Here is a 22,663-nt window from a genome sequence, read left to right as displayed (position 1 = left end):
TATTTGTCAGAATATTTGAAGGTACTTGCAAACGGCCAGCAGGGCTGACAGAATTACAGTGTTGTGTTCAGAAATTGAATGAAACTCTGAGAGATTATATGCAAAGATGGACCACATTAAACCATATAGTGGAGAATGTGTCAGATCACCAAGCAATTTGTTCCTTCAAAGAAAGCATTAAGTATCGGGAATTGAGTCTGAAATTCGGCCGGATAGGAGATATGACTCTGACTGGGATGATGGAGATTGCCACCAAATACGCCAATGGTGAAGAGGAAGACCGACTCCGGAGTGGCAAGCACAAAACAGTCACCCACGAAACCGGAGGAGGGAACTCCAGTCGGAAGCAGAAGAGCAAAGCCGAGCCAGCTGCTCCTGGAGAAGCCTTAGCCGTGACTCAAGGAAAGTTCAAAGGGAAACCCAAAGGACCGTGGAACCCCAAGAAAGTAAAATATTAAGATGGAAATGATGTGCTAGATTTACCATGCCACATTCACACCAAGAAAGATGAAGAGGGTAATTTCATTTACCCAAAGCATACCACTCGACAGTGTCGACTCCTAATCCAGCAATTCCAAGAGAAACATCCCAAGGAAAAGGAGAAGGAAGCGGACAAAGTTGAGGATGAGGAAGAGGACGATGATGGTTACCCCCACGTCAATTCCACTCTGATGATTTTCGCTGATGTTGAGAGTAAGAGTCGACTGAAAGTCATCAACAGAGAAGTGAACATGGTCGCTCCAGTGACACCCAGTTATTTGAAGTGGTCTCAGACTGCCATTACATTCGACCAGTCCGATCACCCAGCGCACATAGCCACCCTTGGGAGGCAAGCGCTGGTGGTCGACCCAGTAGTCGAAGACACTCGATTGACTAAGGTTCTGATGGATGGTGGCAGTGGTCTGAATATACTGTATGCAGAAATGTTGAAAGGAATGGGCATTCCGATGCCCAGACTCAGTGAAAGCAATATGAGTTTCCATGGAGTTATTCCTGGCAAGAAGGCTGCGTCACTCGGCCAGATCGCCGTTGATGTAGTTTTTAGTGATTCCAAGAATTACCGCAAAGAAATGTTGACATTTGAAGTTGTGGATTTCCAAAGCACTTATCATGTTTTATGGCTCGACCATGTTACGTGTACCTCAAATTGAAGATGCTTGGTCATAAAGGGGTGATCACTATCACTGGCAATCGAAAGAAGGCAGAAGAGTGCTTCCAAAAGGGCTCAAAGATCGCCGATGCACAGATGGAAGTAGTGGAATTGTAGGAGTATCAAAAAATGCAGATCCGAGTGATCTGTTGCGAGCTAAGAAGCCTGCCACAGATTCAACAGTCCAGTCATCTGGTGAAACGAAGCCGATTCATATTCACCCAACGGATCCCAATGCTGCTCCGACTCACATTTCAACAACACTCGACTCCAAATAGGAAGAAGCACTCATCCAGTTCCTCCGTGAGAACTGGGACATCTTTGCATGGAAACCTTCTGACATGCCAGGTGTTCCCAGGGGACTGGCTGAGCATCGTTTGTGAGTATACCCAAAAGTGAAACCAGTCAAAGAACATCTTCGATGGTCCGCTGTACAGAAGAGAAAGGCAATCGGTGAAGAAGTGGCTCGGCTTCTAGCAGCTGAGTTTATCTGAGAGATTTATCACTCCGAGTGGTTAGATAATGTTGTCATGGTCCCAAAGAAGGATGACTCACTTTGCATGTGCATTGACTTCAAACATATCAATCGGGCCTGCCCGAAAGATCACTTTCCTCTCCCTCGCATCAACCAAATAGTCGACTCGACTGTGGGGTGTGAGCGTTTGTCCTTTTTGGACGCTTATTCCAGTTATCATCAGATCCATCTGTATGGACCCGATGAGATAAAAATAGATTTCATCACCCCATTTGGGTGCTTCTGTTATGTTACTATGCCATTCGGCTTGAAGAACGCTGGAGCCACATTCATGCGGATGATTCAGAAGTGTTTACTCACTCAGATTAGTCGGAATGTGGAAGCATACATGGATGACATTGTGGTCAAGTCACATAAAGCTTCCGACCTACTGGCTGACCTTGCTGAAACCTTTGCCAACCTCAGAAGGTATGATATCAAGCTTAATCCATCAAAGTGCACGTTTGGAGTTCCAGGAGGAAAATTACTTGGTTTTCTCGTTTCCGAACGAGGGATCGATGCTCACCTAGAGAAAGTGGGTGCCATACTCTAGATGAAACCCTTGTGCGTGTGCATGATGTCCAGAAGCTTACTGGTTGTTTGGCTGCCCTAAGTCGATTCATTTCTCGCCTCGGTGAAAAGGCACTGCCTCTTTACCGACTGATGAAGAAGTCAGATAAGTTCGAGTGGACTCCTGAAGCTGATGCAGCATTTGCAGAGCTTAAAGCCCTGCTTTCCACCTAGCCGGTGCTTGCTGCTCCAATCAGCAAAGAGCCTTTACTGCTTTAGATTGTAGCCACTGGACAAGTCGTCAGTACAGTACTTACGGTCGAGCGGGAAGAAGAAGGAAAAGCGTACAAAGTTAATTGCCTAGTATACTATGTTTCTGAAGTTTTGACTCCATCAAAGCAAAGATATCCACATTTTCAAAAGCTTGTTTATGGGAATTATATGACCACGAAGAAGGTTGCACATTACTTCTCTAACCACTCCATTATAGTCGTCAATGACGCTCCATTATCATAGATTCTGAACAACAGAGATGCAACTGGTCGAATGGCAAAGTGGGCGATTGAACTCCTTCCCTTAGATATCAAGTTCGAGGCAAAGAAAGCTATCAAGTCCCAAGCAATAGCGGATTTCCTCGCCGAGTGGATCGAACAGCAACTGCCGACTCAAGTTCACTCGGAGCACTGGACCATGTTCTTTGATGGTTCCAAGATGCTGAATGGTTCCAGTGCTGGGGTGGTACTGGTATCCCCTCGAGGAGACAAGCTCAGATATGTCCTCCAGATTCACTTTCATTCCTCTAATAACGAAGCAGAATATGAAGCACTCTTGTATGGGTTACGTATGGCTATCTCACTCGGCGCCTGTTACCTCATGGTCTATGGCGACTCAGATTTGGTATTCAATCAAGTGATGAAGGAGTGGGACGTCAGAAGCCCAACCATGACTGGCTACTGTAACGTGGTGAGGAAGTTGGAAAAAAAGTTTGAGGGGTTAGAGCTCCATCATATACCCCGACTGAAAAATCAAGCAGCCGATGATTTAGCAAAGATAGGCTCCATGAGAAAAGCCATTCCCAGTAATGTGTTCCTGGAGCATATTCATGCACCTTCAGTTCAAGAAGATCAATTCACTAAAGAGCCCCCATAGCCAAAGAGTGCCACCGATCTGATTGAAGTCGAGATTCCAGCCGTGGTCGACCTAATCATGGATATTTTGGTTATTACTCTCGACTGGACAGTGCCGTACATTGCGTATATCCTTAGGAAGGAACTCCCAGAGGATGAAGAAGAGGCTCGATAGAGCGTCCATCGATCCAAAGCCTTTACTATGATAAGAGGACAGTTGTTCAGGGAAAGTGTAACCGGAGTCAGCCAGAAATGCATAACCCTGGAAGAAGGTCTAGCGATCCTCAATGACATCCACTTGGGGACCTGCGGCCACCATGCGTCCTCTAGGACCATTGTGGCTAAAGCATACTGAGCTGGATTTTATTATCCACGAGCAAATGAAATGGCAAAAGATATAGTCGATAGATGTGAAGGCTGCCAGTTTTACTCCAATATGTCCCACAAACCTGCGTCAGCCCTAAAGACCATTCCACTTGTCCGGCCCTTTGCTGTTTGGGGATTAGATATGGTTGGACCTCTGAGGACAGGTAGGAGCGGCATCACTCACGTGCTTTTAGCAGTCGACAAGTTTACCAAGTGGATTGAAGCCAAGCCTATCAAGAATCTGGAAGCTAGTACTGTCGTCGGCTTCATCAGAGAATTGACGTTCAGATACGGAGTTCCACACAGCATCATCACTGACAATGGATCGAACTTCGATTCAGATGAGTTCAGAGCCTTCTGCGCCTCCCAAGGCACACGAGTTGACTATGCTTCAGTCGTCCATCCCTAGTCGAATGGACAAGAAGAGAGAGAAAATGGCCTGATTCTCAAAGGATTGAAACCCCGACTGTTGCAAGACCTCAAGAATGCAGCGGACGCCTGGGTTGATGAACTTCCATCAGTTCTTTAGGGATTGAGGACAACTCCCAATTGGTCGACTGGCCGAACTCCATTCTTCTTGGTCTATGGAGCTGAAGCTATTCTACCGAGTGACTTGCTTCATAATGCACCACGAGTCGAGCTCTTCTCTGAAAATGAAGCAGAGCAAGCTCGTCAAGACGCAGTCGATCTCCTAGAGGAGGAAAGAGAGATGGCCTTGATCCGGTCGACCATTTATCAGCAAGACTTGTGTCGATTCCATGCCAGAAATGTGAAAGGTCGAGGCTTTCAAGAGGGAGACTTGGTTCTTCGAGTGGATCAGCAGAAACCGCACAAGCTCGCTCCTGCTTGGTAAGGCCCCTTCATTGTCACCAGAGTGCTCCACAACAGAGCATACCGCCTTTACAATGTCGAGCATAAGAAGGACGAGCCACGGGCTTGGAATGCGGAGTTGCTCCGCCCCTTTTACACTTAAGTACTCATTCGAATAAAATGTAATAAGAAATACCTTTGTAATTTTGCTTATCAAAGACAAGAGCTTTACAGTCCTCTTAAACGATTGTTGTTGCTTTTATTTGCGTCTGAAATCCCCAGTGGGTGACTTAGCTGCGAATCCGTTTCGCGTAAGTTTAAAAGAAAATCCTACTGAGTGGTGAGCAAGCTTCCCACAAGGAGGCTTAGCTGCGAATCCGTTTCACCTAAGTTTAAAATATCCTACCGAGTGTTAAGCAACCCTCCCACTCGGGGGCTTAGCTATAGTCCAGTACTCGCCTAAGTTTGTAAAATCCTACCGAGTGGTGAGTAAGCCTCCCACTCGGGGGCTTAGCTGCAGTCCAGTACTTGCCTAAGTTTGTAAAATCCTACCGAGTGGTGAGCAAGCCTCCCACTCGAGGGCTTAGCTTTAGTCCAGTACTCGCCTAAGTTTAAAAATCCCTACCGAGTGGTGAGCAACCCTCCCACTCGGGGGCTTAGCTGCAGTCTAGTACTCGCCTAAGTTTGTAAAATCCTACCGAGTGGTGAGCAACCCTCCCACTCGGTGGCTTAGCTGCAGTCCAGTACTCGCCTATGGTTAAAAAATCCTACCGAGTGGTGAGCAACCCTCCCACTCGGGGGCTTAGCTGCAGTCCAGTACTCACCTAAGTTTGTAAAATCCTACCGACTGGTGAGCAACCCTCTCACTCGGAGGCTTAGCTATAGTCCAGTACTCGCCTAAGGTTAAAAAATTCTACCGAGTGGTGAGAAATCCTCCCACTCGGGGGCTTAGCTACAGCCCAGTACTCGCCTAAGTTTGTAAAATCCTACTGAGTGGTGAGCAACCCTCCCACTCGGAGGCTTAGTTGCAGTCCAATACTTGCCTAAGGTTTAAAGTACGTCCTTATCCGCAAGGACGATGAGGTGCAGGTCGACTACAACCTTCTCCTTTGGAACTGCGCCACAAATACAACATGCGCTCCTTCAACATCCGCAAGGACGACGAGGTGCAGGTCGACTACAACCTTCTCCTTTGGAGCTGCTCCACAAATACAACGTGCGCTCCATCCTTATCCGCAAGGACGACGAGGTGCATGTCGAATGGAACCTTGTCCTTCGGAACTACGCCACAAATACAACTTGCTCTCCATCCCCATCCGCAAGGACGACGAGGTGCAGGTGGACTACAACCTTCTCCTTTGGAGCTGCGCCACAAATACAACATGCGCTCCACCCCCATCTGCAAGGACGATGAGGTGCAGGTCGACTACAACCTTCTCCCTTGGAGCTGCGCCACAAATAAAACGTGCGCTCCATTCCCATCCGCAAGGACAACGAGGTGCAGGTCGACTGCAACCTTCTCCTAAGGAGTTACGCCACAAGTACAACGTACGGTCCATCCCTATCTGCAAGGGAGAGGACGTGCAGGTCGACCGCGACCTTCTTCTCCGAGCTACGCCACAAATACAACGTGCGCTCCATCCCTGTCCGCAGGGATGACAAGGCGCAGGTCGATTGAAGTCTCCACTTTAGGGCTACATCTCAAAGAGCAAATTCCATGCGAAGGCAAATACAAGCATATTCAGAAATAAACCAAGTTTAGATAGATCCTAAAAGTTCCAGACGATGGATCAAAAGTATTTGAGCATCAAGCCCGAAGGAGTTTAACGGTTACACAATCACTCGACATTCTGAGGCAAATAAAGGTGGAGCATAATGTTTTTCGGTCACGTTAGGAGAAGGACTGGCTGGGTCGCAGAAACTGTCAAGGTCTATGATGTCTGCAATACGGGTGGCAGCTTCAAGGAAAGTGTCCATGAAGGACTAGAAAGTGTGTCTCTTGGTGTTAGCAACCTTGAGTTCTGCCAGCTTGTCTTCTTTGACGTCTTTACAGTGTACTCGGACCAGGGACAATGTGACATCAGCGCCACAGCGAGCGGATGACTTCTTCCATTCTTGCACTTGGCCGGGGATTTGATTCAGTCAAGCCATCAGGGGCTCAAGATCTTGGGACAGTTCCGCCTGAGGCCAGAGTTCAGCATCAACCCGAGTCAACGCCGCTTTCAGGTGGGCAAGATAAGTAACCACGCTGTCCATGCGAGATTCCAACCGCAGCACATTCATCGCAACATCATCCTTGACTGGACAATTTATGGGTTCAAGACCCGTCTCTACCTGCCCAGTTTCCGCTTCAAAGTCTTGACAAAACTCTACACAGTCGAGTGAATGGTGAGTCGACAGTATAATTAGACTTGATAGTCGACAGAAACAAGTCAGTCAAACCATCAATACCTTCAAGGTTTAAGACCAGCTTTACGACAAGCTAGCCCAGATAAGACCACAACTCGCCATTCTTAACTTTGAGGCTCCCAAGCTCATCAGTCAGCTTGTCCTTGTCCTTCTTCAGTCCCTCGACCTCCCGATTGACATCAGAAACAATAGTCTTCAGTTTGGAATTCTCTTCTTCTAGCTTGTCGACCGAAGCAAGCTTCTTGTCGGCAAGCGCAGTTTTCTCTCGCGCTTCCTTCTGTGCAGCAGCAAGATCCAGATCCTTCTTCTCCAAAGCCTGCTTCATTTTCTCTAAAGAAATAGCATTCTTTAGACGGGCTTGGAGTTGACGGTTTTCACTACGTACATCTTCTCGAGAGGAGTCACTCGGTTAAAAAACGGAATGGAAAAGTGCCAGCAACAGTAAGATAAACAGTTCATGATCGGTTACCTCCCATGGCAGCTACTTCATCACGAGCAGTCTTGAGATTCTTTTTGGCCAGTTCCAGATCAAGGCTGAGGCTGATTTGTTGCTGGTTCAGTGTAGAGAGTTGAGCACCGAGATCACAAGATTTCTGCAGCCAACACATAAGACTTGTCAGTCGACTGAAATGAAAGACATCACTTCGACAGCTACTCCAAGACTACCATCGAAAAAAGAAGAAGAGAGGTTCAGATTCTCAGACTACAGTCGACTGCCCGCAGTCAACTATGGTCTCGGGGACTACACCCAGTGGGTGCACTTAGCGTGCCCACTGGTTTTAATTCCACTCGGCATGGTCCGCCCAACGCGAGTTGTAAAAAAGAAAGTTCAGATTCTCAGACCAAAGTCGACTGCCCGCGGTCAACTATGGTCTCGGGGACTACACCCAGTGGGTGCACTCAGAGTGCCCCCACTAGTTCAAAGATTCAGCTTGACTCGACCCAAAGTGACTTATACAATTTCAAAACAGCCACACCCCAGTGGGCGATCAGACGAGAAATATGACCAACTAACCTGGACATTGGTTTGCAGAGCAGCTCCGGCGTTGAAGGCCACCTGGCTGGCCTCATGCACCACTTTCATTTGCCCCATCACAAGATTTAACTGAAGAAGAGCTTCCTTGGCAGCAGTCGATGGGTCGTCCGGAGTCTGATATGCAGTAAAAAGCGATCCTGGCAGAGCAGTCGAAGCAGCTGAAGGATCTGAAGCGTGGAGTTGTATTGGTGCACCAGAAGTCTGAGCAGCTGGTCCTGGTGGACAACCAGTCGACAGCGGGACAACGAAGGTGACGTTGGTTCGAGTCGGATCTGTCGAGTGCTCGACTGCCGCCCCAGGCGTCACATCAACTGAAGAACCTGGACCTCAGGCGCTTTCCGCCCAGTTCCTTGTCTTTCCTCCTCCTCCCCCTAAGTGGTACTTCTTCTTCATCATCCGGGAGCACAACAACATCCCGTGGAACTGCAATAAACAGAGAAAGTCGTACGGATAGCTGACAAACAATCCAGTCGTCCAAATAAATTCGAATCGGGCAGACATACTGGCTTTGGAGGTAGCTGCGTCGTCGGTTTCCTCGTCGACCGGATTCTTGTCAATGTCCATATCAGTCGCAGCTGAGGTCAGGATGTAAAGGTTCATTATCCACTCGGTCAGAACGAAAAAGTCGGTCAGAACAAGAAAATACACGAAGAAAATTTACCCAGAAGCAACAAGAACGTCCATCTTGATTCTAGGCAAGGTCTTCCGGGCCTTCGAAGGATTGACCTTGGGCTGCTTGGTGACCTTCTCCGCCAATTCTGGAGTCGGAGACCGAGCGCGTGTTTGAGATGGAGCACTCGATGCCACAGCTTTACCGTGCCTGCCCATGATATCATGGTGCTGCTTGGATCGACGTTCAGAACAAGGCGGTGAGTCGGCTACTTCCTCCTCGCCCGACTCATCGCTCTCATCTTCATCATCGTCGGCTGGTGACTCCCACTCGCCGCTCTCCTCCAAACTGTCCTCGCCCTCTTGGTCTTGCTCCAAAGCTTGTTCACCATTAGGCATTGAATACATCTCTGTGTAAATCTACAAAACAAGGAGCCGACTGCAAGTCAGTCGAATCAACAAAAAGTCGGAAAACACGTCTAAAACCTTGTCTGGTTGGTTTCTGTCGCTGAAAGGGTTGACTCTCCTGGCGCCCCTGGGGTTGTCCTTGTTCCCGGTGATACCCCTCAGCCACTCGGCCACTGTTTTGGCCACCACCTCCTCCGGATGAACCCGAGCGGTGTCACCATCCCCGTAGTACATCCACATGGAGTGGTCACGAGCTTGGAGTGGTTGGATGCGCCGACTGAGGAACACCTCTAGTAGATCCATGCCAGTGACACCTTGGTTGCATGCCCGTCTCCGCCTTCTCCGCGGTAGTCACTTTCAACGAAGATGGAGTTTGAACACAATGAAAAGAGAAAGGGGGAAGGCCAGTCGACTGGCCTGGCGTCACGATGAACTGGCAGTAGAACCAGGTAGACTGCCAGCCCCTGACCAACTCCGGAAGAGTCATCGAGGGAAAAGAACTTCTTTTCCTCTTCTGAATACACAGACCCCCACACATCTGGATAACATGGGTTTTCTCGTCGTTCGAGTTCACTTTCTTCATTGTTTGGGAGCGGATGGTAAAGATGTGCTTCAAAAGACCCAGTGCGGTCGACACCCCAGGAAATTCTCGCACATGGATACAAATGCGGAAAGATACGTGATGGTGTTGGGAGTAAAATGATGGAGTTGGGCCCCAAAGAAATTCAAGAAACCCCGAAAGAAGGGGTGTGGAGGAAGCGAGAAGCCGCGATCGACATGGGTGGCAAGCAGAACGCACTCACCTGGTTGCGGCTGCGGTTCCATTTCCCCCTCCGGCAGCCGCACAGACTCGTGGAAGATCACCCCTAACTCGGCCATATCGTCAAAGTCCTCCTGTCGAAGCGATGATCGGATCCAACCCGACGGCAGCCCTGAGTGCGATGAAGACCCCTGATTCGTCTTCCTGCTTTTCGTCGCCCCCGTCGCCTTCTTCACGTGTTCCAGCGCCGCCGTTCTCTCCTTCCCCATGGCAGCGGAGCGGTGGCATCAAGAGTGGAGAAGCCGGATGGGGTGAACTTGCAAGAGGAAGAAGTAGGAGAATGGGCACGCACAGTGCGGACGCCTCGGTCTCGCTGCTTTTAAAGGCCCACTTCCGAGTGGCTGACGCGTGGGTCCGGGCGATCCAGTCAAATCCCTCAAACAGTCACGCATGGGATACGTGGCGAAAAAGGTGGTGCAGAAATCGAAATGCCCTGTCTATCCACTCCGATTACCATGGCATGTTCCGTTTGGCGCGCTCCTACCAAAATTTCGAATCCCGCGAAATCCGGGATCCTCGGCAATTGATCACGCCAAAGATTTCGCATCAAAGATGACACTCGACAGGCGACGTTATAAAAACCAATCGGTAATTGCTGAATCGATCAAGGCGACTGAAACGAAGCCGAAAGTTCCAACACTGGCCTCCATTCAGAGATGAATTCTTGAGAAAGGCAAGAGTCAAGGCAAGATCAACTTCAACCTTCTTTTCACTCAGACCTAAATCCATTCGGGGGCTAATGATGAGGACATAGACCTGGGGTAGGGTAATAGGCCTGACCTATACGTCCTACCTAAGGTCCTTGCCCTAGAAGCAAAGAAGTTCAAGAGTAAACAAGGTGGACCCAATAAAGGCATCGGGCGCAATCCACTCGACCTACCATTCACTCGGAGACTACTTCTTCTTTGAGTCACTCGACTGTTCAACCACTCGACCATGTAAAAGACCACTCGATGTACAAGAAGACCTAAAGCCGTTCTGCACAGCAACGGTCGGGCATTTACTCATATATTTAATGATCATTTCTAGCACTTTATTACATACGTTACCTGTAATGCTCTCTCTTTATGAACATTGAACCCTGTGTAACGGAGGGGAGGTGGGGTCCTGGCTCACTCTATATAAGCCACCCCCCTCCTTTGGGACAAGGGTTCGCACCCCCTGTAACTCACACGCATATAATCCAGTCGACCGCCTCCGGGCTCCGAGATGTAGGGCTATTACTTCCTTTGAGAAGGGCCTGAACTCGTAAAACTCGCATGTACAACTCCTCCATAGCTAGGATCTTGCCTCTACATTCCTACCCCCCATTCTACTGTCAGACTTAGAACCATGACATTACCTAGGGGCAGTCTTGAAAGCCAGAAATTGAGTCTGAGATGAGTCGCCAGAAGAGCGAGAAACCTCCTGCAAAAGTAAAATAAAGTTAAGGCATAAGAGGAAATAGATTCACGGATAAAAACAAAGGACAAAGGTGAAAGAAACCTCATTCTGGTGTTTTTGAGGAGTTTTTTGTAAATTGGAAGGCGGTTCACCATCATCATTAGTCCGGGCCTGACAGCGGCTCTCATGTTGCTACTTTTTCAAAAGAAAATGAGGGTACAAATAAGCAAAAGGGTGCGAAAACCTTACTTTTCGGGTTACTAGTCGAAGTTTCTGTCTTGGCAAAGGGGCTGAGTCAGAGGAGATAGTTACCTCTTCTTCCACGGCCTGGCTGGCCCCCATGTCGTCCTGGCAATAATCAGTGTCAATAAGGTAGTTGAAAAAGGCCAAGGGAGTCAAGGGCTACCTCCGACTCAGAAACATAATCTAGCGGGAACATGTCAGATGCAGTCTTCTTCTTCTTGGGCTTCCGGGTCATTTTCCTGGCGGCTATGGCAGCGGCTCTGGCCTTCTTAGATGCTTCATGATCATACTTGGCCTTCCAGAAGTCAAATTTGGCCTGTAAATAAATAAACAGGTTGAAAGGTCATGCAAGTATTTAAACTACTGAGGAAAACACAAAAAGAGAGAGGTCAGGGGTTTTCACCTCTGGGCCGGGTTAAGTTTGCAGAAGGGGTTTTACACAACCTTACTGCAATCCTCGTATTTGCCGTTCATGAGGATGGTTGACATTGCAACAACGTCTTCTTCAGTCAATTGAACAGAGCTATAGCGGAGAGAGTCATTTGGGCCTCCGCCATACTAATACATTAACTTGGATCGGTGGCTTAGAGGGATGACCCGCCATGCGACCCAGCAACGGGTCAGATCAACTCCAGTTAAGCCGTTCCCCAATAAAGCTCGAATCCTTTTAATAGAGGGAATAAGTTTCTTATGTTCAGCAGCGGTAAGCTTATTAGGGAGCACAAACTTAGAATCCAGACGCTCCGCACGATAACCGGACAGTGGTTTTTCATTGGCTGGTGAAGTATCTTGGCAGTAGAACCAGGTCTGATTCCAATCTTTGGGATGGCTCGGTAAGACTATTAAAGGAAAGACGGTGCCCCATCGGTGCTGAATTGAGATTCCACCTAGCTCCAAACTAAGTCCGTTGGTGCATTCATTCTGGCGGTTCAAGTAAAAGTATTCTCTGAAGAGTTCCACAGTCGGTTCTTCTTGAAGATATACCTCACAAAGAACTTCGAAATTGTAGATATTGGAAATAGAGTTGGGTCCAATGTCTTGTGGGCGAAGCTTCAAAAAATGCAGAACGTCTCGGAAGAACATTGAGCTGGGTGGAGAGAAGCCCCGGTTCATGTGATCAGTGAAAATGATAACTTCACCATCTTTGGGCTGAGGCCGTTCTTTGTCCGGGTCAGGTGCATGATAAGACATAACATTTTTCTCTGGTAAAATGTTATGGTGACAAATTCCTTCAAGGTATCCTCTGTAACTGTGGAAGGGACCCAGTTGCAGACAGTTGGTGTTTTTGACCGCATGGTGAAAGGGCAAGCTGAAAAGAAAGTAATTTGTCGGTTCAATTTATTGATGAAATTACAGGTTCATGATACGGATGAATAATGGCGGCTTAAATAAGGGCTAATAACATATAAAGGAAAAATAAGTCGGAGTCATAAGCCGCCATGACTGAAAGGTATTCGAAGGTTGCTAGAAACAGAATTGGCTAAGTGTTGACACAAACAAGTTTATCAAGCTGTTACTATTATTTTGGATCAAATGCCGTTCAGAAAAGAAAATATTCTAGACCTAAAAAAGTGGTACATATGAGTTCGTGCGTTATAATGAGGCCTCTGTGCAGGAAAAAGGGATCTACTGGTATAAAAAATGGACGCAAAACAACTACCGCATAAGTTCTACATTTCTTCTAGATCAAAAGAGGGAACGGAGAAGAAACTACAAGAAGGATTGTGACGAATGCCGAAGAACACCGACAAACTCGCAACCCTAATACAGATCTAAGTGCACGGAATAGGAGGAACTTACAAATGCAGATCTACTGCGAAGAGTCGCCGCGGTTCTCTGGACGAGCTCAGGGTGATGCAGCTGCCGACATTGAGGGCAACGGAGAACGCTACGGCGGCGGCGGAGCTCAAGGGGCATAGAGGTTGCGAGAGGAAGAAGAGGAAGAGAGGGAAGAATGAGGAAAGACATGGCCATGCTTATTTATAAAGGGATAAGTGAACAGGCAGGCGCGAAAATTGAGGAAGACCAAAATAATGATTATCCAGCCAAACGGACGCCTCAATTCTCGGAAGAAATTAAAAGATAAAGATTCGTTGAAGATGACGTCATAGCAGGCTTTCATATTTTCGGAAGATGACGTCATGGCCGGTTACAGTGTTTTTACAGACAGAGGAAGATGGATTTCGTCTAAGTGTTGAAGATTGACAAAGAACAAAGTTCAAGTCAACCTGGGGCCTAATGTTGGGGATATAGCTACCAGGTATGACCCGCCCAGGAGGGGCCGGGTCAACCCCAATGGCGGGTTACAAAAAGAAGCCCAGTGATATTCAAGGTGATAGTTTATTAAGACTTGTAGAAGGCCTAAGCCCAGAGACGGCTTAAGACCCAATATTGTAAACCGCCATAATGTAAAGAAAGACTTGTAAAGAAAGGCATATAAAAGAAGTCATCGAGCCGGACACGTTTTATGAGCCGGACGGGACTTTGTAGGCCGCCAGGCGTCAACCCGTGTATATAAGGGGAGGACCCGGCGGCGGCTTAGGACAAGAAACAAGAGATCGATAGCCAAGCTAGCGGATTCGCTCCTTGGTCATCGAAACCTAGCAATACAACATCAACTGGACTAGGTCTTACCTTCACCGTAAGGGGCCGAACCAATATAAACCTTCTCGGGTCCTTTGTCCCAATTAACCCCTTTAAGCTTCCTAGTTGCGATGGCCCTACGACTAAGTCCTTTCGCTAGGACATCTGCCATGACAATTCCACGACAGAAGAGATTCAAGGTACCTCATTCCTGACAACTTGTCAATCATGAGATAACACCATCTCAAAAGATAATACAGAAAAGAATTGCACTTCAAAATGCAAGATGAAGAATGCTTGAACTCCTCAAAACAAGACATGTGTTGAGTACCATGTTTATTTTAGAGTATAGCTTGGCGGAACTTAACTTCAAGAGAAATCCTGAAGAACAATTCAAGAATGGAAAAAAATATCCTTGACGAACCACCATGTAGAGCCTCCATGAAGAACTCCGGTAAACAAAAGGATGATCAAAAGAAGTGAAGGATGAAAAGAATACTAGTGAGAATTATATGTAGGGTTGGGAAGAACGAACGAATTGATATGATAACGAAGGAAGAGAAATACTGAACGAACCATCATATGAATTAGAAAGCGAATGAAGATACTAGTGAGAATTTAGATACATGAGAACGAAGAGATCACGAGCTGATTAGAGAATACTTGAGCAATGCACCGGTAAGATTTGGAGAACGAGAGCTGAAAGCTGGAATGAATAATTCTTAGATGATGTGCTCCGGGGAATCAAACTGAAAAAGACTCTTGAATTGCTCCGGATGGGTGAAAATAATTCTCACAATAGAAAACAATTATGAGAGGATGGGAACAAGTTAGAACCATGAATCTTGAAGAGAATGGAGCAAGATTGAGAGAAAAATCTTCTTTAGTGTTCAAAACCCGAGAATGACGACGAGAAGCACCACCATCAATTGTTGAGATACGCCGGGAGAATGAAAAGCGAAGAGGTTGGGACAACAACGAAAAGAATTTGACCGATCTTGGAGAAATACATATGACTAATGATAATTCATTCTTATGTCAAACTTGAGAAAATAATTTGAGAGTAACTCCGAGAAGATTAGAAGAGTCAGGTAAGATCCTGGGAAAAGACCTGTTGGTTAGGGCCCACTCAAGAGAAACACCGTTGCAATGATTTGAAGAGAGATTGCACCGATTGAATTAAATGGCTTGAATGAGATAACAACCTCGAGATATCTTGAACGGGTTAGGAATGAAAACACAAATCTTCTGAGATATCTTCAGCACTCCGAAACAAATGAATATCGACAAGTTTAAGATTAAGAGGTGCACCGGCAAGAGAAGACATTGGGCAAATGAAAGGACTATGCTCAATACCAAAGCTTGAATTGAATCCACCAGAGAAGAAAGAGAACGAGGAATGATGAACTTGAAGCTCCGTTAGCATCTTCTTGAGAATCACCGGATAAGAACAGTGAAGCAAAAATAATGAAGAGACTTCACATCAATAAAATGGATGCTTGATTAAGATATATGAGTCCTTTAAGAAAAAAGGGTTGGAGGGCGGGAAAACAAAGATAACTTGGGAATGGATGAAACGAACAACATTGAGAAGACTTTGAGTTGATCTTGCGAATGTTGAAATGATCGGATCCACTTGAAGAGAAGCACACCGGTTGAAAAAGGATTGACATGACAATCTCGATTATCAAGAAGGATTGGTATTCACATAGAAGTATGAGAACACCGCTTAGGAAAGGTATGGAATCAACACTTGACTTCAAAGCAACTCGAATACCACAACTGAAAACAAAAACAAAGGATAGGCTTGCAAAATAAGCCGGAAACATACATATGATAGATCCCACATCCTAACATGTGTGTGTTGGAAAGATATTCTTGGAGCTACTAGAATTCCCACTTATAAAACTCACAAAACTTTTTGGTTACGCAATCAGGTGTTGGGGATACAGGGGAAGCATAATATCTCATCCAAAAGTAAAAATCCTACATCCAGCTGGATCCATCCTTCAACACATAACCAAGAAACCTTCGGAAATCATGTGCCTCAACCTTCGAAAAGCATCCGTTATACGAGTTATGGCAATACTCCCGAACTCCCGCCCTAGTACTGGGTGGCGTCGAGGTTATCTCATGAACAACTTCATAAAGTAGATTTTCGATGTCGGCGAACTCAGGTATTCCAGAACTGCAACGATAAAAATGTGACGACAACACCTCGGAGGTCAACTCCCCGGGACACTGCCACAACCCCTAAATGTCAGGAGGCACCAAGAACAATGTTCTCATCACAAAACCATCAGAATGATTCCAAGATACCCGCATGATCCTAAAAAAATTAGTGAAATTTGAGGAGAGAAGAGTCAAAACTCTACGTCAGGATGCCACACTAGAGCGACAAAGGGACTGAGAAGTAAAAAGAATCCTACGCACATGTACTGAATAAGAAAGGGATAAAGACTCGGCTTACAATCGCCACTTCACACAATACATAAATAAATCATACATCATCCAGAATACAATCAAGGTCCGACTACAGAACCAAAATAAAGAAAGACAACCCTAAATGCTAGATCCCTGGTCGACCCAACTGGGATCCTCTACGGATCGTCCGGAAAAGAAACATAGTAACGGCTCGAATCCTCGTCGAACTTCCACTTGAGTTCGGTAGCGTCCCCTACACTGGCATCATCAACACCTGCAACTGTTTGGAAGTATTTGTGAGTCATGGGGACTCAGCAATCTCACACCCTCATGATCAAGACTATGTAATCTTAATGGTAGGAAAAGGTAGTGAGGTGGAGCTGCAACAAGCACTAGCATATATGGTGGCTAACTTATGCAAAAGAGAGCAAGAAGAGAAGCAAAGCACGGTCGTGAAGCTAATAATGATCAAGAAGTGATCCTGAAAGCTACTTACGTTCAAGCATAACACAAGACCGTGTTCACTTCCCGGAGTCCACCGGAAAGAGACCATCACGGCTACACACGCGGTTGATGCATTTTAATTAAGTTAAGTGTCAAGTTATCTACAACCGGACATTAACAAATTCCCATCTGCCCATAACCGTGGGCACAGCTTTCGAAAGTTCAAAATCGTGCAGGGGTGTCCCAACTTAGCCCATCACAAGCTCTCACGGTCAACGAAGGATATTCCTTCTCCCAGGAAGACCCGATTAGACTCGGAATCCCGGTTACAAGACATTTTGACAATGGTAAAACAAGACCAGCAAAGCCGCCCGAATGTGCCGACAAGTCCAGATAGGAGCTGCACATATCTCGTTCTCAGGGCACACCAGATTGTCCAAGATTCCGGTAGGCCAACCCAGAGTTGCCCCTGGTGGTCACCGGAGGCTGACAGGTTGGACCAACAGTCAGAGGAACACTAGCCCGGGGTGTTAAAATAAAGATGACCCTTGAGTCTGCAGAACCCAAGGGAAAAAGGCTTAGGTGGAAAATGGTAAAACCAAGGTTGGGCCTTGCTGGAGGAGTTTTATTCAAAGCGAACTGTCAAGGGGTTCCCATAACACCCAACCACGTAAGGAACGCAATATCAAGGAACATAACACCGGTAGGGCGGCAAGAGTGGAACAAAACACCAGGCATAAGGGCGAGCCTTCCACCGTTTACCAAGTATATAGATGCATTAAAGTAAATTAGAGGTAATAATGATATCCCAACAATAACGATTTTCCAACATGGAACAAACTTCATCTTCACCTGCAACTAGCAATGCTAAAGAGGGGCTGAGCAAAGCAGTAACATAGCCAAACAACGGTTTGCTAGGAAAGGTGGGTTAGAGGCTTAACATGGAAATATGGGAGGAAATGATAAAGAAAGTGGTAGGTATCGCGGCATAGCAATAGAGTGAGCAACTAGCAAGCAAAGATAGAAGTGATTTCGAGGGTATGGTCATCTTGCCTGCAAAGTTCTCAGAGTTGACGAAAGCTTGATCTTCGTTAGCGTACTCAACAGGTTCCTCGATCACGTACTCGTCTCCCGGCTCTACCCAAAGCAAGAACACAAGAAAATGACCAACAATCAAACACGGTGCAATGCACAATCAACATGATGCAAAACCTGGCATGATATGCGAGATCTGATATGCAATGCATGTGCGTGCTCTGGAAGGAAAAGATTTAACAAGGCTTCAAATTGGCAAACCAAGTGTGCCGCTGGAAAGATGAGATGATTTCGGTCGAAAACGATATAAAGGTCACCAGAATAGGATGCACGGTTTGCAAATGGCAAGAAAAACAAGAATGGCACAATTCTGCGATTAACAGCATGACGCCATCTGGAATGCAACAAGAAACTAAGCTACTGCACTCCAACATAGCAGCAAAGCATGTGGCAGTGATCTGCTAAAGATTCTTGACAAAATATGAACACTAAGCTACAGCTAAATCACACAAGAGCAGGTTCAACCAAGCATGGCAAAAGTGCAAAAAATTATCAGCTTCACAGACTTGGTGAAAATACTAACATGCCAGGAATAACATCAGGAAGCAATGTTTAGAGCAATAAAACAACATGCTACAGGAACATATCATAGCAATACAAGGCATGCTATGAATCTACTAAAAGCATACTCCCTCCGTTCGGAATTACTTGTCGTGGAAATGGATATATCTAGACGTATTTTAGTTCTAGATACATCCATAACCGAGACAAGTAATTCCAAACGGAGGGAGTAGAACAAAAGTCCCTTACTGATCATGAGCCAAAAAGGCACAGAAGATATGATGGCACCCATGTTAACATAGCAAGTTTTATTAATAGTTTCAGATTTAGCAGAAAACTGAGCATGGCATAAACAGGATTATGAAGGCATCTTTGCGAGGTCAAATCACTCATCACAAAGCATTGCATGACAAACTAGGCATAGCAACATTAAGAAGACATGTTCATGAAGCTAACCATGGCAAGAGCAAGTTCATATCATGCATGGATCAACTACAACAACCATGGCAAAATTGATTAACACGTAAACTATCTAGCAGGAACATTTTATAGCAAAAGTACAGCAAGATTAAGACATGCTAGGGCACTCCATAATTGCAAACAGGGGCAGGGATGGATAGAGCTCAACCATATGTCCAAATCATCCTTAATTAAGCAACTCAAAACAGGCACGGATCTCACTATAGCATCATGGTTACATGGCATAAAAATAACCGCAGAGCAAGGACTTTGCATGCTTGTGCCTGAAATCAGCAATATCACAAAGGCTACTTTGCATGCTTGTGCTAGTCACCACATTGATCAAAAAAATACATGGCAAGCACCCCTATAAAGATGGCATGGCATAGATCAAAACACATGTAGAGCTCATGCCCATATGCAGCACACAACAAATGTGACAAAAATGGCAAATCCTCAAAATCTGCTAACTAAAAGCAACTAAACAATTTATAGCACTCTTGCATCAACGATTTAGGAATCCATATGGACTCAAACAAGCATACCACAATGGAATGAAATAAACAGAACATCATGATGAACATTTTCATAGCTTATATGCATGAAACGGAGCTACGGTCAATGAGATACGAGGGAATGAACCGGGCAGGAAACCATTGCAGATTTGGGACTTACAAAAAAAATATACGAGCGCGGGTAAACTAAATGACGCTCGGGCGGGATTTAGGGGATGGCTCACCACACGGGCTTCGGCCTAGGAGGGAAGGAGGCGGTTTGGGCCAAAGGTTGCTGGGCCTATGGAGAGGAGGTGGCCCACGCGGGTGAGGCGTCATCCTCCTCGTGCCTGGCGCATGAGCAGGACACTAGGACGGCGGCGCCTGAGGTCAACGGTGGCGCAAAGGTGACTCCGGCAGGCGGGCACAGCGGGGATCTGCGTTAATGGATGGATCCAGAGGCAGGGGCGCCGGATCCGAGCTTGATGGAACTCCAAACGCGGTGGAAGCGCATCGAGGCGGCGGCGCGGTTCTTGTCGAATGGGAGAGAGAGAGATGAGGACAGGAGAGATCGGGCCAGTTTTGCTAGGGTTTGGACCTAAATTTGGACGGGGAGAGCACATATTTATAGGTAGGAGGAGGTAGGAGTGTCCAAATGGGGTGTAATTTTGACCCACGCGATCGTGATCTGACGGCGGAGTACATGGGAGAGGTTTGGATGGGTTATTGGGCCGTTTTGGAGGGGTGTTGGGCTGCAACACACACGAGGCCTTTACGGTTCCCCGGTTAACCGTTGGAGCATCAAACGGACTCCAAATGGCACGAAATTTCACAGGCGCTCTACCGGTGGTGTACCAAGGCCACTTGGCAAATCTCGGTCCACTCTGAGAACGTTTAACACCCACTCACGAAAAGAGACAGAAGGGGACGCCGGGTGCATGAGGGAGTTTCAGATTGCAAAACGGACAACGGGGAAAATGCTCGGATGCATGAGACGGACACGTGTGCAAAAGAGATGCACATGATGACATGATATGAAATGCATGACATGAACAAAATGCAAAACGAAGACAAAACCCAACCACAAAAGAAATATCGTATCGCATCTCCGGAAAAGGCAAGATTCGGAGTTACCAATATGGAAAATTTTATCCGGGGCGTTACAAGGACGGAGTTCACCGTGAAGCCCAAGACGGTGTCATCACTAGAGCCTTTGGCAGGCGAAGACTGCTTTTGTCAGGATAACTTGTACTAGTTGTCCCCTTTCAAATTGGCCGTTCTTGGCTCCCTTCCCGCTCAATATTTGGGGACAGGACCAGTGCCTCTATAAATAGGATTAGCCACCACCATAGGCGGGGGGTAGATAGAGATCTAGATCCACACACCAAACAAGCACGAGAACACCTCACCTCAGGAGGTTGTTCTTCCCATTGTACTGTTCATCACCAGCCCAAGAGGCAATCCACGACACCACACTAGAGTAGGGTATTACGCCGCAACGGTGGCCCGAACCAGTATAAATCTTGTTTCTCTTGTATTGCGAGTTCATCGAGCTAGCCTTGGAAATCGCAAAGTGCTTGAGAGCGTGATCGATGGGGGAGAGATCTTTGCACGCACCCCATTGTTCGAACCTTAAGGGTTTTGCCGGAACCCGAAATCCAACATTTGAAATCGCAAAGTGCTTGAGAAAGTGGCACCTCGTCAGGATCAGCGCCCACACATGGGGCGCCTTCCTCGGTCACATAAGAAGGCGCGCCCGGCGCCCTCCTCGGACAGGGCTCAGGGGCTCTCTTCTGGAGGGCCTCAGACCTTGCCAACATCACATGGAGGCGCTCAGGCACTACTTGGAGGCGTGTTTCGCGGCATGTCTCCCTTGCATGTTCGATGGTAACCACGGGCAGGGCGGCGGTTCAGGCGGTGGCGACTTTCATGGCCCGGGCGCTGGCTCAGGCGGAGGCGGGTTTCATGGCCAGGGCCATCCGGGTAACCAAGTTGGTTATAATCAGCAATCTGGCAAAGTAATCAGCACCAATAGCAGCAGCAGTCCGGGTATCAGAGTAACCCAAAACAGCTGAACGGTGGGCAGTACCACGTATTTACCACTAGTTTGTGCAAGAGGGACTAGAAACTTCACAAGAGGGCTGTAAACGTTGTTGAGCCGGCGGTTCCATGTTATTTGAAATGGTCAGAACAGCCTACGTGTGGAGTAGGGAGGATCACCCTCCCCGGGTTGATAATCTGGGTCACTTGGCTTTGGTAGTGGCGCCTCAGGTTGGTGGATATAAATTCACTAAGGTACTCATGGACGGAGGCAGTAGCATCAACATCCTGTATTACGAGACGTTTCGTCGCATGGGGTTGACTAACAAGAGTGTTAGACAATCCAACACTGTTTTTCATGGTGTTGTACCTAGTAAGTCGGCATACCCAGTTGGTAAGATTGAGATGTAAGTAGCCTTTGGGGATGAATATGATTCTAGGGATGTCAAGTTAACTTTTGAAGTGGTTGAGATAAAAAGCCCATATTTTGCCCTATTTGGACGGCCGGCTTGTGCCAAGTTCATGGCTTGGCCGTGTTATGTGTATCTGGAGCTCAAGATGTCGGGTTATAAAGGCACCATCACAGTACATGGAAGCCGGAAAATAGCCCTGGAATGTGAAGAAGGCGACGCTGCTTATGCGGAATCTATTAGTGCAACAAAGGAGTTAAAGTTTTATAAAGATAATGTTGACCCGGCAGACATGACATCTTTGAAGATGCCAACTACGGAGCATGAACCGGTGTTGAAATTCCAATCAGCGGATGACACCAAGATGGTTGATTTTGTGCCCGGCGACTCATCCAAGCAGTTCATTATCAGTGCTAACTTGGATCCAAAATAGGAAAGCGCGCTCATCGAGTTCATCCATGAGAACCGGGATATTTTTGCATGGAAGCAATATTGATCCAAAATTTAAACCAGTCAGGTAGTTTCTTTCCATGGTTTAATGAGGAAAGGTGCAAGGCTATTGGAGAAGAGGTGGCCTGGCTCTTGGCGGCCGGGTTCATTGTCGAAGTTTTTCACCCGGAATGGTTGGCTAACCCGGTGCTTGTGCTTAAACAGAACGACACCTGGCGCATGTGTGTGGATTGCACAGATTTGAACAAAGCTTGTCCGGCTGACCCTTTTGCTCTCCCTCGTACTGATCAGATCATTGATGCTACGGCGGGTTGCGAGCGTTTGAGTTTTTTGGATGCCTATTCAGGTTATCGTCAGATCAAGATGGCAGTTAAGGAC

The sequence above is a fragment of the Triticum dicoccoides genome, chromosome 2A (genome assembly GCF_002162155.2).
Source record: "Triticum dicoccoides isolate Atlit2015 ecotype Zavitan chromosome 2A, WEW_v2.0, whole genome shotgun sequence".
NCBI lineage: Eukaryota > Viridiplantae > Streptophyta > Magnoliopsida > Poales > Poaceae > Triticum > Triticum dicoccoides.
The sequence above is the reverse complement of the archived record's forward strand: the minus strand, read 5'-3'. Positions refer to the sequence as shown.